This window comes from Drosophila serrata, unplaced genomic scaffold (assembly GCF_035046125.1).
Source record: "Drosophila serrata isolate PLE 108 unplaced genomic scaffold, ASM3504612v1 contig_293, whole genome shotgun sequence".
Taxonomy (NCBI): domain Eukaryota; kingdom Metazoa; phylum Arthropoda; class Insecta; order Diptera; family Drosophilidae; genus Drosophila; species Drosophila serrata.
This window is the reverse complement of record NW_028257191.1, coordinates 681,098-689,719: the sequence shown is the minus strand read 5'-3', so window position 1 is coordinate 689,719 and position 8,622 is coordinate 681,098. Positions and strand designations below refer to the sequence as shown.

At 32.4% G+C, this 8,622-nt stretch overlaps 2 long non-coding RNA genes across 2 annotated transcripts; one reads left to right on the top strand and one right to left on the bottom strand.

Moving 5' to 3' along the window:
- Window positions 1-734: 734 nt before the first annotated feature.
- Window positions 735-5,979, bottom strand: LOC147643078 (uncharacterized). The gene is made up of 2 exons (XR_015272540.1): window positions 4,185-5,979; window positions 735-1,241 (listed from the first exon to the last, which is right to left on the bottom strand). It is a non-coding gene; the product is annotated as an uncharacterized LOC147643078 (long non-coding RNA).
- A 664-nt stretch (window positions 5,980-6,643) lies between these two features.
- Window positions 6,644-7,234, top strand: LOC110179863 (uncharacterized). The gene is made up of 3 exons (XR_002319422.2): window positions 6,644-6,771; window positions 6,831-6,936; window positions 6,990-7,234. It is a non-coding gene; the product is annotated as an uncharacterized LOC110179863 (long non-coding RNA).
- The last annotated feature ends 1,388 nt before the right edge of the window (window positions 7,235-8,622 follow it).

The following is an 8,622-nucleotide window of genomic DNA, read 5'->3' as shown; positions in this document are numbered from 1 at the left end:
TATATGTCGGAACGGGCCGGATCGGACGACTATATCATTTAGCTGCCATAGGAATGATCGGATAATTTTTACAAAAAAAAATTATAACAATTTCAGTTTTGAACAGAATTTGATCAAATTTAAGATATAGCCATTTTACTATACTCTACAATTTTGTATAAAATTTAATGAAAATCGGACAACTATATCATATAGCTCCCATAGGAACAATCGAGAAATTAATACAATTAAATTTATAACATTTTCAGTTTTCAACAGATTTTCATCAAATTTGAAGTATAACCATTTTATATCAATCTTAAATTTTGTGTAAAATTTTATGAAAATCGGACTACTATATTATATAGGTGCCATACAAACGATCCTTACATGTGGAGAAAAATGCACATCTGTGACTGTAAAACTGCAAATATAATATGTAAAGGTGAATGAAATGAAAGCAGGTATTACTTCATTGTTTTTTAACACAAATAAATATAATTTATATTATTGGGATTCCAAGTCATAGAAGTTCTATCTGCAAGGGTATATAAACTTCGGCGTGCCGAAGTTAGCTTCCTTTCTTGTTTGTATTTGTTTACATATTTTGTTAGTTTATATATTTTTTAATTTTATATAATATATATATATATATATATATATATAAAGGAACACGCCTTTTTATTCTATATATATTTTTGTGTACAAAGGTATTGTAATTTAGTATTTAGTTCCTAAATAAAAATCGGTGTAAGTCGATTCACTTTGATTTTTATTATTTCATTTATATGCGCGCACAACCAGCCTTGTCAGTAGAAAGGAAACAGTGAGGATAGAACTTAATATCGATAACAATTTATAAAGTAGAGATCAGGCAGTGTGACCGCATTTGTAATGTTGGTTTTGATAACATATTCCAACACGCCCTCCTCAAAATTAACATTACAAGTTTTTTATAAGTACTGGTGCGCATTCTGGGAGTTACAATAAAATGATTCAGCATTTGCTGCATGGATTGGGGAAAACCCAGAAAAACCCAATCAAATCATTGTATAAGATATGGTAAATTATAAAATTCTTACTTCAGTAAACAATAAACTACATTTTGGTACTATTTCATTTGGTTAAGTTAGATTAAATCATATATGTAGGATTTCCTAAAAATTAGTTTTCTTGAATTTAAATTAGTCCCATTTTGCTTCTTAGGGTGTTGAATCTTCCGATAGCCAGCGGCTTTGTAAGGATGTCAGCGAGTTGATTTTCTGTGGATATATACTCAATAAAAACAATATTATTCTCGACCTGTTCTCGGGGAAAATGATCTTTTATGGCATGATGGATTATTAACAATACTTATGCAACCTTGATTATCCTCAAAAATGGTTATAGGTCTTTCTAATTTTATGTAAACGCTTTCTAGAAGACTCTTCAACCATAAGGCTTCTCTTACAGCTTCAAACAAAGCCATATATTCAGCTTCAGTTGACGAAGCAGCTACTGAACTCTGCCTTTTTGTATTCCAACAGATTAAGTTGGAATCAAACATTTTAAAAATGTAACCTGTTGTACTCTTTCTATCGATTTCATTACCGCCCCAATCAGAATCAACATAACCTGTAAATATGTTTTCGAATGCTATATTTTTCTTGAATACTAATTTCATATCATATCATATCATATCATTTAAGATATCTTAAAATTCTCTTTAGGGATTGCCATAACTCAGAATTATTTTTATTTGTGTAACGACTTAAAATATTTACTGCAGTAGCAATGTCTGGTCGTGTACATAACATAACATACATTAGGCAACCAATTAAATTGCGACAAGGTGCATCATAATTCTCCTCAGAATTCAATAATTCATAATTAAGTTTAATTGGGAGCGGTGTACTGACTGCTTTACAATCTTCCATTTTAAATTTATTTAAAATCTTTTTAATATATGCTGATTGACTGAAATATATTTCTTTTTCACAGAATTCTATCCTCATTCCAATAAAATACTTTATTTGTCCCATATCAGTCATTCGGAATTTGTTCATTAAATATGCTTTAAAACTATTCATCCTCTCTATATCTAATGTGGCTATCACCAAGTCATCTACATATAGTAGTACATAGATGTTATTATTGATATCTTTCTTATCAAAAATATATATACAGCGCTCAACAGGTGAATTTACAAATCGACATTCTTTTAGAGATTTCTCAAATACTTCAAACCAGCATCTCGCTGCTTGCTTAAGTCCATATATTGCTTTATTTAATTTACATACTTTATCTATGCCACATGCTACTCCTTCAGGAATTTTCATGTAAATTTCTTCTTTCAGTGTTCCATTTAAGAAAGCAGTTTTTACATCCATGTGATGTACGTTCAAGCCATGTTGAGTTGATATTGACATTATGAAACGAAAACTTGAAATTCGGGCAACTGGTGCAAATGTTTCTTCATAATCTATTTGATATTTTTGCATAAACCCACGTGCAACTAATCTTGCCTTATACTTTACAGGGGTTCCAAATTCATCGCATTTTAAAGTAAATACCCATTTACTGTCAACAATATTTTTGTTTTCAGGTCTTTTAACAATGCACCATGTATTATTCAATTCATGGGCATTTAGTTCTACATTAATAGCTTCTTCCCAGGCACGCTTATCACTTCTACTTCGAATTTCATCGAATGTGCTTGGAATATCACTAAAAATGCTGTGAGCATTTAATATACATTTATTAAGATCTGTTTCATCTTCATTATAGGATATTTTTGGCAAGTTCTTTAATCTATTACTTCGTCTAGTGGAAACTTCAACAAGTTGTTCTACGACATCAGTATCAATATGATTTTCTTGTTTTGATTTTGATTCCGTACTTTCATTCCGGATAAAATCGCTGTATTTCTCCTTACTCTCATTCAGGACATTTGGATGGTCATTTTCCTTACTATCATTCAGGAATTTCAATTTATTTGAGTTTTCCTTACTCTCATTCAGGACCTCCGTATAGTCGTCTTCCTTACTATCATTCGGGAAGTTTAATTTGTTTGATTTCTCCCTACTATCATTCAGGACATCTGTATGGTTATCTTCCTTACTATCATTCGGGAAGTTTGATTGACTTGATTTATCCTTACTCTCATTCAGGACATCTGTATCATCATCTTCCTTACTATCATTCGGGCAGTTAAATTGACCATATTGCTTACTCTCATTCAGCAATTCAATATCGTTCAGAACAGCTCTAGAATTTATCATGTTTGTTTCGTCAATTATTACATCTCTTGCAATAATAAACTTTTCATTATTTAAATCCCATAATTTAAAACCATTTGGTTCATAACCAACTAGTATTGCTTTAAATGATTTTTCATCAAATTTTCTCTTTCTGTTTTTATTATGAACATAAACTGTTGACCCAAAAATCCTAAGATTTTTTAAACTTGGCTTTCTATCATGCCACATCTCATATGGAGTTTTTTTCAAAATTACCAAGTGCTCTAGTTGGAATTCTGTTCGTTAGATATGTGGCTGTTAGCACAGCTTCACCCCAGAAGGTTTTATCTAATTTTGCACCATTTACCATAGCACGCGCTTTTTCTGTGAGAGTCCTTATCATCCTCTCCGAAACTCCATTTAACTGCGGTGTATATGGTACAGTTAGATGGTAACTAATACCTCTCTGGACACAAAATTCCCGCATATCTGTTGACAAATATTCCCTTCCATTGTCTATGTATAAATTTACAACCTTTAGATTAAAATGCGCCTCACTTTTTGCAACGAAATCTTTAAACATGTTAAATACATCAGATTTATGCTTAATTAAATAAGTTACACAATAATGTGTAAATTGATCTACAAAAATTACAAAATAATTCTTGTCATCAATTGAAGTAGGTGTGATGGGGCCACACACATCTGAATGTATTACGAAAAGTGCTCTTTTAATATAATTTTTATTTTTTTGTTTTGCAAAAGGTAATCTAGCTTGCTTTCCATTAAGACAAGCTTCGCATATCTCTGTAATAGGTAGAACCTTGTCTAAAAGTTTATTATCATTAAAGAAATTCTTTCTTTTTATATCTAACAATTTCCCTTCACTTATATGTCCTAGCCTTTCATGCCATAATTGATCTGTATTTTTGTCTTCCATATTTAATGTAAATGCTGCAAACTTAATAATAGGTATATTGTACATACCGGTATTCTCAGCAACTAACAACCCATTTTTGGATATTTTCATTCCTTTTTTGTTAAATTCCACTGTCATCCCAGCCTCTTGGAGGCGCTTCACCGAAATTAAGTTGTCAGGAACTTCTGGGCAATAGAGGACATCTTCCAGTGTTATTTGTCGTCCATTATACAGACGCACTATTCCACGCCTTGTTGCATAAACAAATTCTCCTTGCTTTGCCACCGCAATCTTAATGGGAGGCTCCAATTGGATTGAATCCATGAAAAGGTTTTTGTCATTTACAATATGATCACTGGCACCAGAATCCAATATGAAGCTGACATTCTTATCTGAATTTGTCAGATTCTGATTTGCACGTTTAAGCATAAATGCAAAACCAGGCTGAGTTGTCGCGACATTTGCTTGTTTTTCATTTTCTTTATTTTTATTTGAATTTATTCGTTTATAACTGTAGCAGTCCTTCTTAACGTGTCCCTCTTTTCCACAGTAGTGGCACTTAATATTTGTTTTCTTAAATTGTTTACGTCCAGTATTATTTATCCCTTTCTTGTAATTATTTTTAAACGGTCCACTTCTAACATTCTTTCCGTTAAAGGAACTAACTGTATTCATTATCTTTCTACTAGTATCATTAGAATCATTCTTAATTTTAATTTCATGATCTAACAATCTGTGTTTCACAAATGCTAATGTCAAATTTTCTACAGCCAATGTTTCAATGGCAGTGATTACTCCGTTATATGATGATGGCAAAGTCAGCAATAAATGCGATACTTTACCCATTTCATCAATTCGAGATCCTGCGGCCATTAATTCATTGACAATTTCATCGAATATTATAAAGTGATTTGAAAGTGTCATCTCACTTTTAAGTTTAAGAGATAATAATTTTTTTTGAAGCGACAATTGCGATGCAAGACTTTTTCTCTCATAGGTATCATCCAAATTCTTAAATATTTCTCGCGCAGTTTTGTCGCTTGTCGCAAAATTCAAAAAAGAGTCACTTAAATGTTGAATTATTGTGCTTTTTGCACGTCTTTCTGCCTTTAACCAATCATCATCAATTTCATGCGGTAATTCCCCATCTATAACTTTTAAGACCTCTAGCTCTTCCAGGAGTGCTCTTACTCGAAATTTCCATATCCCATACTTTTGCCCATCAAACGGTTTTATATTCTTCTTTGTCTTATCCATATTTTCTTTTTAAATTTGTATGTATGACTTGTAAATGTGAACTACGAAAATGAAGTATGTATTTGTGTATTTGTGAATTTCATAAGAACCACTCTATTTCATCAGATTTCAAAGAACTTTAAAATGAAGTATATATACATATGTGTATGTGTGAATTTCACAAGACCAATTCTATTGCATCCGATTTAGAAGAACTGAAAAAAAAATTAAGTATGTATATGTATGTGTATGTGTGAATTTCACAAGAACTATTATATTCTTCAGATTATTTATATCTAATAATATTATTTTATTTCACAAAACTTTTATATTTCACCAAGAATACTATATTTCACAAGACCTATAGAACCGTCTCTGTGTATGTGTGAGTTTCACAAGAATCAAATTAATATATTAAGTTTTCTTCACTTTCTCTTCAATAATATGTTTTAGTGAGGGCTGGGCCCATAACCTATTGTAATTTAGTATTTAGTTCCTAAATAAAAATCGGTGTAAGTCGATTCACTTTGATTTTTATTATTTTATTTATATGCGCGCACAACCAGCCTTGTCAGTAGAAAGGAAACAGTGAGGATAGAACTTAATATCGATAACAATTTATTAAGTAGAGATCAGGCAGTGTGACCGCATTTGTAATGTTGGTTTTGATAACATATTCCAACAAAAGGAACACTCCTTTTTATTTTATATATATTTTTGTATATAAAGGAATACTCATTTTTATTTTATATATATTTTTGTATACAAAGGAACACTCCTTTTCATTTGATATATATTTTTGTATACAAAGGAACACTCCTTTTCATATTATATATATTTTTGTATACAAAGGAACATTCATTTTCATTATTTATTAAATAGAAACTCTACAGGACTATTACTGGGTCTTTTATTGCTATAATCAATAAAAATTCCCATTACATTGGTCCAAAATGGTGCATGAACAATATATTTTCCTAAAATAATTTCTGACTTTTTAGGATGATAGAATGGGTTTTCTTCGTCCATTTTGGATTCCTCTAAACTTATCTCTAATACTTGAGATTTCATTATTTCGAGTCGTTTATAAAATTCACTTTTACCAGCAATGGTTTTAAGTGTGTAGTCAATATTCTTTTGAATTGGCTTGGCATTTGTCACATGCTCTCTAAAATCAAAAGCCATCGAGGTACTACCTAAGAAGTATGAATTAGCCTCACGTACCTTGTTGTTTATTTAGATACCAGTTCAGTTAGGAGCTCAAGTTTTTCAAATCAATCTATCTAATCCAGAAAGTCCAAATCTAAGTCTACCAATAAATTTACGAACAACAGTGCCTAAAACTACATTCTTTATTTTCTTCGAAAACACCCGGATGTATGAGACACCCAGTGTTTGTTCGGTGGACTTATTTTTGAGGTGGCTTGCTGCAGTTCTCTGGTAATGACCCTTATTAATTACCCATCCTCTTTTGACAGTGTTTGTGTAGCTGGGGCCGGCTGCTCAAGATCCGGAGTAGAAAATTGAAGTAAATTGCTTGCACAACAGGCCCTTGAAAGGAATTGAATTTCGTTGGAGGTGGTGGTGAGACGCACGTCTGTTTTATTCGACTTCATATAAGTAACTCTTAAACCTAGCTTACAGAAATAACTCCGCGCTCATGCTTACAGAGCTTTAGGAAAAAAACGAGAGCGGGAGTGCAACGGCGATCGGCATATCGCGGTCCCGAACCTAGCTTAACAGAGCAGAGATCGGATTGCTAAGAGCGGTGCTCTTCGACCCGCTCTGCCCGGCGGCCGTACAGTGGCTCCTGACCTGAACAGACAGTTTGATAAGTAACCCCGTTTAGTTATGCTTGGTTAAAACGTCTTAAAATTTGATAGCTAAACCATTAAACATATTTTTATTACTCTTTTTGGCGACATCAAAGGTCCCGAAAATTGGCTTTACATACTACTGGGTTTGTACCTAAGATTTCCATACTGTTTTGTTTCTTATTGTCATAATTTTTTACCCTTGCAGGGTGTTATAATTTAAGTCAATAGTTTGCAACGCGAGGAAGTAGTCATCTCCGACCGACAGTATATATATTCTTGATCAGCATCAACAGCCGTGTCGATCTAGCCATGTGGGTCTGTCCATTTGTCCATCTGACCGTCTGTCCGTTTTTATGCAAACAAGTCCCTCAGTTTTAAAGCTATCGGAATGAAACTTTGTCTTAGTTAGTTAGAGTTAGTCTTTTATATACTCTCACTCTTATATATAGCTGATATAGGAACAAACGCAAAATTTTTAGGAAAAAAATTTTAACTTTTTCAGTTTTCAACAGATTTGTAACAAATTTAATATACAGCCATTATATACTAATCTAGAATTTTGTGTTAAATTTTATGAAAATAGTTTTACTACATGTGGTCTCCACTACATGAGGCGAATAGGAATGGATTTTTCGAGTTTAAATCTAAACCGCTTTATTTAGTGATGTATGTATGGCAAGCAAGTGTTGGGGAATCCACTTCCCGATGACGGAGCTAGCTGAAGCCCAGTCGCCACGCAGATCTATTAAGAGGAAATTTAAAATGTATGATGAATTTGGTGGATTCGGAAAATGCGAAAAATGAAATATCCCCACCAATTTAATGCTATATTCTTAATTTGAGCGAATATGAGTTTTCATTGGCTAAAGATTTACCTAGATGGCGGACTGCTAACGCCATTTTAACTATGTCGGCCATTTCTTATTTTGCAGCACTTTTAAACTAGGCTGCATGGTTGCGTTTCAGAAAAGAATCTTTATTTTACCACTGCAGGTTATTATAATTTCAGTTAGAATAGGAGGAGTAGTTTCCGCCCCCATAAAGCATATATATATTTTTGACAAGCATCGTCAGCAGAATCAAACTTTGTTTCTATTCTTATTATCATTATTAGTGTATAAGTCACGCAATGCTCAGAACATTTATTATTATTATTTTATGTAAGTGTATTAATAATTTTAACCGGGAAGTCATTATTTTGCAATATGGTTCTTATTTAGTTATACCTCGTCAATATTTCCAAGTAGCAAATTAAAAATGCTTGAAAATTTACAAATTATAAAATATAATAGACTATTTTCAAAGTCGGTTACTTCTAATTAAAGCACGGAAATCATTAGAACTGGATACGTTAAAAATAAAACTATACTACATACAGTTTCTTGATGGAGCTCCCTCGCTTGAAAAACTGCAGCGTGGATACCCGCTGGAGGAGAACGACTGGCTCTAGAGA